The sequence below is a fragment of the Lactuca saligna genome, chromosome 2 (assembly GCF_052625555.1).
Source record: "Lactuca saligna cultivar CGN05327 chromosome 2, ASM5262555v1, whole genome shotgun sequence".
Taxonomy (NCBI): Eukaryota; Viridiplantae; Streptophyta; class Magnoliopsida; order Asterales; family Asteraceae; genus Lactuca; species Lactuca saligna.
The window spans coordinates 126,475,265-126,486,511 of NC_136418.1; positions in this window are offsets into that span (position 1 = coordinate 126,475,265).

Genomic DNA, 11,247 nt, shown 5'->3' on the forward strand with positions numbered 1-11,247 from the left:
TCACTCCCTTCCAGGGAGAAACCTTCAGGAGAACGAAGTCGCCAACCTGAAATTCCAGCTCGGACCGGCGTCTGTCCGCATAACTCTTCTGTCGGCTCTGGGCGGTCAATAACCTCTGCCTAACCTGCTGGATCTGCTCTGTCGTCTGGAGTACGATCTCTGTACTGCCCATCACTCTCTGTCCCACCTCTCCCCATCAAATGGGAGTCCGACACCTCCTACCATACAACAACTCAAAAGGTGGCATACCAATGCTCGAATGATGGCTATTGTTGTAGGAAAACTCAGCCAAGGGTAAATGCGCATCCCAGCTACCCCCAAAGTCTAACACACACGCTCTAAGCATGTCTTCGAGTGTCTGAATCATCCGCTCGCTCTGACCGTCTGTCTGGGGATGGTATGCGGTACTAAAATGCAGTTTAGTACCCAGCTCCTCATGGAATTTCTTCCAGAACCTGGAAGTGAAGCGTACATCACGGTCTGAAACATCACCCTCTCGTGAAACTTCCGTGTGACCACCGCAACGGAATCAGTACCCTGCTTCAGGGTCAAGAACTCCTAAATCAATCGTTCCCTCTCCACTGGGGGAACATACTCGTCCCTGAACATCTCAGTAAACCTCTCCCACGTCACCGCTGTAATCTCCGCCAGAGTGAAGTTCGCCGTCACGAACTTCCACCAATCCTTCGCTCCCAGACGGAGCTGGTTCAAGGCGAACCGTACCCTCAGGTGCTCCGGGCATGAACAAGTGTAGAAGCACCCCTCAATGTCGGCGATCCACCTCATCGCCGCAATCGGATCCTGCATCCCATCGAACTCAGGGGGTTTCGTGTTGCTGAATTCTCGGAACAGCAACGAATCGCCCCCTTGCGGCCTGGCAGCGGCCACGGCTGCGGTAGCGGCAGCAGCTGCAGCCTCAGTCAGTGCGGCGTACCGCTCCTCGAATGTCTCCATTAGCGTGGTCTTAATAGACCCAAACATCTCCGGGATCTCGGCCCGGATCGCTGCAGCTACCTCCTCCTGGATCATCTGACGAATATCCTCGTCACTCACAGTGCTCGAACTCGCCCCATGACGTGTGGTAACCATGATGTCTCTGAAATACAACATAAAATTATCAGAGACTCCATCAAGTACAATTGTACTCGATAACGCAACCCTACTCGGTCTCCGATATCCAGGGATTCTTACTTGGGTCTTCCACCGACCCGGTGCCTTCGGTAGTACGGGCCCAATACTACCGACCACACCGTATCAGTATTCGTCCCAAATCTTCCTCCCCAAACCCCGAATAATGAGTACTCTATTTCTAATATGCACTATCTACTTGCACGCTACCGAATATCTCATATAAGCAATCTTCCTAGACTAAGGCATCACAAAACAGGCCATTCTAGTCCTATCATGTATACCTAGTCTTCTAGCATGCATAACAATTCATAATTCAGTGCATAACATAACATTGTAAGGTATTCTGGGGATCTTTACCGTTCGGGCGCTGGCTGATCGTACACACTGCTCCTTTCTTGTTTACCAATTTACCATTTATAAAAATTTATATCTTTATTATTTTTAAAAGATTTTTCCTCAAATCCTCGGTTTGAGCTCAGTTACACCCGAAGGTACACCCGAATCCCTCAAACCAAGGCTCTGATACCAATTGTAACAACGCAAATTTTCAAATAAAATTTTCATTTAAAATAAAGTAATTTCATTCAACCAATAGTATTTATTTCATGTTTCATATCAAATAAATATATAAAATCCCCAAGATCTCAAATAGCAGCAGTGTGTATGCATCATGCCGGCGCCTTCCCACGGTCCTCGCTAGTACCTGAAACACATACATAACAACTTGTAAGCATAAATGCTTAGTGAGTTCCCCAGTATACGACTTACACATATACGCCTTTCCAGGCCCTGACCTTCCGGTCCACAACACATTGCCTTCCGACCCGTAAACATAATCGCCTTCCGACCCATAACATATTGCCTTCCGACCCGTATCATATTGCCTTCCGGCCCATAACATTTACAACATATAATACATTTAATATAACACACATAGCACATATATCATACATCATACCTGACCTTTCTATCACATAACATATCGCCTTCCGGCCCGTATAAACATACATATCGTGCATAACAACTACCTTTCTATTTATAGCATAAATAACACATATCATATACGACCTTCCGATCTCACAGTCAAACCCTTCCGGGTGAAGTATAGTGAGAAGACTCACCTCGTGGTAATGTAACCTATCAACTCTTGAAACTACTCGCCCTCGATCCGCCGATCTGCAGACTCCCTATAATACCATATACCCTTATTAATACTCTTGTCATTCAAAACAACTGACCCTAAGAATTTACATGCAGGTCAACTCTGGTCAACGGTCAACTTGACCGGACTCGTCGAGTGCAAAGGTGACTCGGTGAGTCTAGACGTCCTCCCCAACTTTCCCTGTTGTTCCCCTTTCTACTCGTCGAGTATCCCTCTTGACTCGACGAGATCCTCGTGGAAGAATCGCGGGCCCACCCCGACTCCACTCGCCGAGTCTGAAGAACAACTCGGCGAGTCCCAGTGAATCTTCAAGCTACTCGCCGAGTCTGAAGAACAACTCGGCGAGTCCCAGTGGATCTTCAAGCTACTCGCCGAGTCTGATCATTGGACTCGGCGAGTCCATGCCATGCAGTCGATCAACTGCTTCCTGAAATACGCATGGTCCCGAAATACGCAATCATGGGACTTTCTGGACCTCTAAACATCCTATTACTGGGGTATAAACGTTTGGGTAACAACATTATAATCTATCTAATCACCAAATGGGTTTCATAAACCCTAGATTCGTGTACACATCAAAATAACAGAAATGGTCCGAGTATTACCTGAAAACGCACTCTCTGTGTCTCCAAACCTCAGGACTCGATCCTCCTTGATATTCCTTTGGCCAAAACTCTTCTTCTTCTTGCCTAACAAATTCCTCAAAGTTCCAATAGCTTTCCCTCCTGCTCTAGACGTCCACAAACGATTAGGGTTCTTCTCAATCGGCCAAAAGACGAACAATGACGGCCTAAGAGGCGTTATATACGATCCAAACCAAACGGCTAGGGTTTCTGCTGAACAGCGTCGACTCGCCGAGTCCATATCTGGACTCGTCGAGTCCAGTCGCGAACCCGCGACCAAGCCTGTGGTCCTACTCGGCGAGTCAGGCACCAACTCGCCGAGTCCCTTCCTAAAATGCCCCAAAAATAGTTTTAAAGCAATACCTGAAATTCTGGGCTGTTACAACTCTCCCCCACTAGAACTAGACTTCGCCCTCGAAGTCTCACTCTGCGAATAACTCCGGATGTTGCTCCCGCATCTCACGCTCCGACTCCCAAGTCATCTCCGATCCTTTCCGATGTTGCCACTGAACCAACACCAAAGGTACTTCCTTGTTCCGCAGAACCTTGATCTTCCGATCCCTGATAGCCACCGGTCTCTCGGCGTAATTCAGGCTCGCATCCACCTGAATATCCTCTAACGGAACCACTGCCGATTCATCGGTTATACACTTCCTCAACTGTGATACGTGAAAGGTATTGTGAATCTGTCCCAACTCTGCTGGCAACTCCAACCGATAAGCTACCCGACCTACCCTTGCAATTACACGAAATGGACCTATGAACCGGGGCCCCAACTTGCCCCTATTTCTGAACCGGATCACTCCCTTCCAGGGAGAAACCTTCAGGAGAACGAAGTCGCCAACCTGAAATTCCAGCTCGGACCGGCGTCTGTCCGCATAACTCTTCTGTCGGCTCTGGGCGGTCAATAACCTCTGCCTAACCTGATGGATCTGCTCTGTCGTCTGGAGTACGATCTCTGTACTGCCCATCACTCTCTGTCCCACCTCTCCCCAGCAAATGGGAGTCCGACACCTCCTACCATACAACAACTCAAAAGGTGGCATACCAATGCTCGAATGATGGCTATTGTTGTGGGAAAACTCAGCCAAGGGTAAATGCGCATCCCAGCTACCCCCGAAGTCTAACACACACGCTCTAAGCATGTCTTCGAGTGTCTGAATCATCCGCTCGCTCTGACCGTCTGTCTGGGGATGGTATGCGGTACTAAAATGCAGTTTAGTACCCAGCTCCTCATGGAATTTCTTCCAGAACCTGGAAGTGAAGCGTACATCACGGTCTGAAACAATCGAGATCGGCACTCCATGCCGAGATACTACCTCTCTCACGTATAGCTCCGCTAACTTCTCCGCTGATGAACTCTCGCTAATGGCAAGGAAGTGTGCACTCTTCGTCAATCTATCCACAATCACCCAAATTGCATCGACTCCCCTGGCAGTTCTCGGCAATTTGGTGATGAAATCCATAGTAATCTGTTCCCACTTCCACTCAGGAATCTCCAAGGGCTGCAACTTACCATGCGGTCTCTGGTGCTCGGCCTTAACCCTACGGCAAGTCAAACACCTCTCAACGAACCAAGCGACGTCTCTCTTCATGCAAGGCCACCAATATTCCTTCCTCAAGTCCAAATACATCTTCGTAGCACCGGGATGGATCGAGAATTTCGATCTATGAGCCTCCTCCATCAAAATAGTACGCGTACCGCCCACGAATGGTACCCAAATCCGGCCCTGAAACGTCAGAAGGCCTCGTCCATCCTTAACGAACCCTGAAATTAACCCAACGACCCTCTCTTTCTTCTGCATCTCGGATCTCACAACCTCGGCCTGCGCCCCACGAATAGCATCCAATACCGGGGTCATCACCGTCAGTCTCAGACATACACCTCGCAATGGAATGCTCTCCCCCCTACGACTCAATGCATCGGCTACCACATTAGCCTTGCCTGGGTGGTATAGGATCTCACAGTCATAATCCTTAACCACGTCCAACCATCTCCTCTGATGCATATTTAGGTTGGGTTGATCCATCAAATACTTCAAACTCTTATGGTCCGTGTATATAGTACAACGAACCCCGTACAGGTAGTGACGCCAAATCTTGAGAGCGAACACTACTGCCCCCAACTCTAAGTCATGCGTGGGATATCTCGCCTCGTGAGGCTTTAGCTGCCTCGATGCATAAGCTATCACATGGCCCCTCTGCATCAACACTGCACCCAGTCCCGAAATCGATGCGTCGCAATATACGACGAAGTCCTCCATCCCTTCCGGGAGAGCTAATACCGGGGCTTCGCACAGTCTCTGACGAAGTTTCTCAAAGGAAGTCTGCTGCTCGGGTCCCCATGAGAATGTAACACCCTTCCGGGTCAATCTGGTGAGCGGTACTGCGATCTTGGAGAAGTCCCTAATAAACCTCCGATAGTACCCCGCCAACCCAAGGAAACTCCTGATCTCGGAAGGTGACTTCGGTGCCTCCCAACTCATCACTGCTTCCACCTTGGCCGGATCGACCAATATCCCTGCCTGATTAACAACATATCCAAGAAATTGGACCTCCTGCAACCAGAAGTCACATTTGGAGAATTTTGCATATAGCTTCTCCGACCTCAGTACCTCAAGGACCTCCCTCAAATGTCCCTCATGCTGCTCTCTAGTTCGCGAATACACTAGGATGTCGTCGATAAATACAATCACAGACCGATCCAGCATCGGCCTGCATACCCTGTTCATGAGATCCATGAACACTGCCGGGGCATTAGTGAGCCCGAAAGGCATCACCACGAACTCGTAATGCCCATACCGCGTCCTGAATGCTGTCTTCTGGACGTCCTCATCCCGCACCCTTACCTGATGGTACCCTGATCTCAAATCGATCTTGGAAAACCAAGATGCCCCTTGCAACTGATCGAATAGATCATCGATCCTCGGTAACGGATAGCGGTTCTTGACCGTCACCTTGTTCAACTCCCGGTAATCAATACACATCCGGTGTGAACCATCCTTCTTCTTGACGAACAGAATCGGTGCTCCCCACGGCGAGCTACTCGGCCGAATAAATCCCTTCCCCAGCAACTCCTGGAGTTGCGAGGACAACTCTTGCATCTCTGGAGGTGCAAGACGATAAGGCACCTTCGCAATAGGCGCAGCCCCCGGAATCAGGTCGATACCAAACTCTACTTGCCTCGCAGGAGGTACTCCCGGCAACTCCTCGGGAAAAACATCTGGAAACTCACGCACCACTGGAACCTCCTCCACTGTCCTCGGTCTCTCGGAAGCCTCCCGTGTATCCATCACATACGCCACAAAACCTTTACATCCCTGCTGTAGACATTGCCTCGCCCTAGCGGCCGAACAAAAAGCTGATCCCGAACGGGTACCCTCGCCGTATACCGTAAGAACTCCCCCACTAGGGTCTCGTATAGTCACCAGTTGACGCTCGCAGTCGATGACAGCGCTGAATCGGCTCAACCAGTCCATGCCCACGATGACACAGACATCCCCCATCGCAATAGGAATTAGGTCAATAGGAAACGCAACCCCGAAAATCTCTAGCACGCATCCCCGAAGAACCTCCGTGGCACAAACCACCCTCTCGGCCGCAATAGAAACGCTCAGAGGCCGACTTAACGGCTCACGACTAATGCTGATATGCTGACTAAAAGCTAACGATACAAAGGATCTACTCGCACCCGAATCAAATAACACTAGAGCAGACATAGAGTTCACAAGAAAAGTACCTACACATACATTGACATAAGCATAACATTTCGACTTTAAAGTAATTACGTGAATTATAGCATACCTGCCACAACATCGGGCGCAGCGCGGACCTCCTCCGCAGTCAGCTGAAAGGCTCTCCCGCGAGCCCTCGGGGCCTCGACCTTCGCCGGTCGGGTCTCAGTAGTCCTGGTAGTCGGTGTAGATCCCTGACGAAGCTGCGGGCACTCGGCCTTCCGATGGCCTGTCTGGTTGCAGTGAAAGCAAACCATAAACCCCTTAGGGCAATCCCTGGCAATGTGTCCCTCCTTGCCACACTTGTAGCAACCACCAGCTCGACACGCCCCCTCATGACCCTTGCCGCACTTTCCGCAAGTGCGGCCCTTCGGACCTCCCATCCTCGAATCAGCGGACTTGATCCGCTTGGCTGCCGGCTGAGACTGAGCCGGCCGCCGATCACCTGCCGAGACTCGGCCTCCTCCCTGGCTTGGGTCTCCAACTCGATCTCGCGCTTCCTGGCGTTCGCCTGAAGCTCAGTGAAAGTATGATAGGTGGAGTTTGACACAAACTCCCGGATATCCCTCCTCAAAACGCCTAAATACCGGCTCATCCGTGACTGCTCCGTAGACACCATCTCTGGGCAGAACATCACCCTCTCGTGAAACTTCCGTGTGACCACCGCAACGGAATCAGTACCCTGCTTCAGGGTCAAGAACTCCTAAATCAATCGTTCCCTCTCCACTGGGGGAACATACTCGTCCCTGAACATCTCAGTAAACCTCTCCCACGTCACCGCTGTAATCTCCGCCAGAGTGAAGTTCGCCGTCACGAACTTCCACCAATCCTTCGCTCCCAGACGGAGCTGGTTCAAGGCGAACCGTACCCTCAGGTGCTCCGGGCATGAACAAGTGTAGAAGCACCCCTCAATGTCGGCGATCCACCTCATCGCCGCAATCGGATCCTGCATCCCATCGAACTCAGGGGGTTTCGTGTTGCTGAATTCTCGGAACAGCAACGAATCGCCCCCTTGCGGCCTGGCAGCGGCCACGGCTGCGGTAGCGGCAGCAGCTGCAGCCTCAGTCAGTGCGGCGTACCGCTCCTCGAATGTCTCCATTAGCGTGGTCTTAATAGACCCAAACATCTCCGGGATCTCGGCCCGGATCGCTGCAGCTACCTCCTCCTGGATCATCTGACGAATATCCTCGTCACTCACAGTGCTCGAACTCGCCCCATGACGTGTAGTAACCATGATGTCTCTGAAATACAACATAAAATTATCAGAGACTCCATCAAGTACAATTGTACTCGATAACGCAACCCTACTCGGTCTCCGATATCCAGGGATTCTTACTTGGGTCTTCCACCGACCCGGTGCCTTCGGTAGTACGGGCCCAATACTACCGACCACACCGTATCAGTATTCGTCCCAAATCTTCCTCCCCAAACCCCGAATAATGAGTACTCTATTTCTAATATGCACTATCTACTTGCACGCTACCGAATATCTCATATAAGCAATCTTCCTAGACTAAGGCATCACAAAACAGGCCATTCTAGTCCTATCATGTATACCTAGTCTTCTAGCATGCATAACAATTCATAATTCAGTGCATAACATAACATTGTAAGGTATTCTGGGGATCTTTACCGTTCGGGCGCTGGCTGATCGTACACACTGCTCCTTTCTTGTTTACCAATTTACCATTTATAAAAATTTATATCTTTATTATTTTTAAAAGATTTTTCCTCAAATCCTCGGTTTGAGCTCAGTTACACCCGAAGGTACACCCGAATCCCTCAAACCAAGGCTCTGATACCAATTGTAACAACGCAAATTTTCAAATAAAATTTTCATTTAAAATAAAGTAATTTCATTCAACCAATAGTATTTATTTCATGTTTCATATCAAATAAATATATAAAATCCCCAAGATCTCAAATAGCAGCAGTGTGTATGCATCATGCCGGCGCCTTCCCACGGTCCTCGCTAGTACCTGAAACACATACATAACAACTTGTAAGCATAAATGCTTAGTGAGTTCCCCAGTATACGACTTACACATATACGCCTTTCCAGGCCCTGACCTTCCGGTCCACAACACATTGCCTTCCGACCCGTAAACATAATCGCCTTCCGACCCATAACATATTGCCTTCCGAACCGTATCATATTGCCTTCCGGCCCATAACATTTACAACATATAATACATTTAATATAACACACATAGCACATATATCATACATCATACCTGACCTTTCTATCACATAACATATCGCCTTCCGGCCCGTATAAACATACATATCGTGCATAACAACTACCTTTCTATTTATAGCATAAATAACACATATCATATACGACCTTCCGATCTCACAGTCAAACCCTTCCGGGTGAAGTATAGTGAGAAGACTCACCTCGTGGTAATGTAAGCTATCAACTCTTGAAACTACTCGCCCTCGATCCGCCGATCTGCAGACTCCCTATAATACCATATACCCTTATTAATACTCTTGTCATTCAAAACAACTGACCCTAAGAATTTACATGCAGGTCAACTCTGGTCAACGGTCAACTTGACCGGACTCGTCGAGTGCAAAGGCGACTCGGCGAGTCTAGACGTCCTCCCCAACTTTCCCTGTTGTTCCCCTTTCTACTCGTCGAGTATCCCTCTTGACTCGACGAGATCCTCGTGGAAGAATCGCGGGCCCACCCCGACTCCACTCGCCGAGTCTGAAGAACAACTCGGCGAGTCCCAGTGAATCTTCAAGCTACTCGCCGAGTCTGAAGAACAACTCGGCGAGTCCCAGTGGATCTTCAAGCTACTCGCCGAGTCTGATCATTGGACTCGGCGAGTCCATGCCATGCAGTCGATCAGCTGCTTCCTGAAATACGCATGGTCCCGAAATACGCAATCATGGGACTTTCTAGACCTCTAAACATCCTATTACTGGGGTATAAACGTTTAGGTAACAACATTATAATCTATCTAATCACCAAATGGGTTTCATAAACCCTAGATTCGTGTACACATCAAAATAACAGAAATGGTCCGAGTATTACCTGAAAACGCACTCTCTGTGTCTCCAAACCTCAGGACTCGATCCTCCTTGATATTCCTTTGGCCAAAACTCTTCTTCTTCTTGCCTAACAAATTCCTCAAAGTTCCAATAGCTTTCCCTCCTGCTCTAGACGTCCACAAACGATTAGGGTTCTTCTCAATCGGCCAAAAGACGAACAATGACGGCCTAAGAGGCGTTATATACGATCCAAACCAAACGGCTAGGGTTTCTGCTGAACAGCGTCGACTCGCCGAGTCCATATCTAGACTCGTCGAGTCCAGTCGCGAACCCGCGACCAAGCCTGTGGTCCTACTCGGCGAGTCAGGCACCAACTCGCCGAGTCCCTTCCTAAAATGCCCCAAAAATAGTTTTAAAGCAATACCTGAAATTTCGGGCTGTTACAATCCTTTATTGATAATTACCAAATTTGAGATATTCATATAATATTCAAATTAGGGTTATGCAAGGTTTCCTAATTCAACTATAAGAGGAACCCTTAGGATCTAATTTTAGGCCATCTCATTCTCACAAGGCATAGCCTCAATTTTCATCTCCCCTCTCCTCTCTCTTAAGCATCCTTGTTGCTAGGGTTAAACGTGAACCATCAGAGGCACAAGATTTCTGGAGCTAGCTTCCAAGTGACTACAAGAAGGATTTTTTTTTAATTATTTACTAGTATAATCAAGAGGTATGTTTTTCTAAACCCTTTTGTTGTTTTCGAAAATCCTAGGGTTCATGTGGGGTTCTTTATGTCCAATAGGTTATCGCATCCAATAGTGAAAACATAAATCCTTTAGGTTGCATGCAAACTTAGGGTTTAAGTTTTTCCACCAAAATATGATTTTTTTAACCTATAAATTCCATCACCTTTAGCTTCGTAGAGGGACATGAAGAAGATGAAGTGAATATATATATATATATATATATATATATATATATATATATATATATATATATATATATATATATATATATATATATATAGACACACACACACGTTATAAACCTTAGGGAAAAATGATGAAAATGACCTCGTGTAATGGGCACATTGGGCATGTTAACGACTTCATCAAACGTATATCGATAATAAGGACTACGCGAGCATAAAGTTTTGTTCAAAATGACCATTCATGCAAAAAAAAAAAAAAGTTTCATAAGGATTGTTTTGTGGACAAAATCAAAACCATAAGGACAATTTGTGAAATTTTTATCCTAAAAAAATTATAACCTTTTAATAGAATGTCCTCATTTAAAAATGTGTGCATTTCCATATAATTTTTTAAAATGATAGTATTTTAAATATTTTTTTCTAAAGTTGTTTTTGAAATTTTCATACAATTTTTTATACAATTTTGATATTAAACGTTTCAAAAAACATTTTAACAACGATTTTATATTTTCTTTATAACATTTTAACGTACTTTTTGATTAAAAAGGATATATGAAAGTTGTATGAAAGTGTAAAAGATATTTTAAAATTTTGCAGTACAAGTTTTAATAACTGTATATAAATTCTATAAAAAAATGTTTTTAAATTTTAATTAAAAATGCAAAA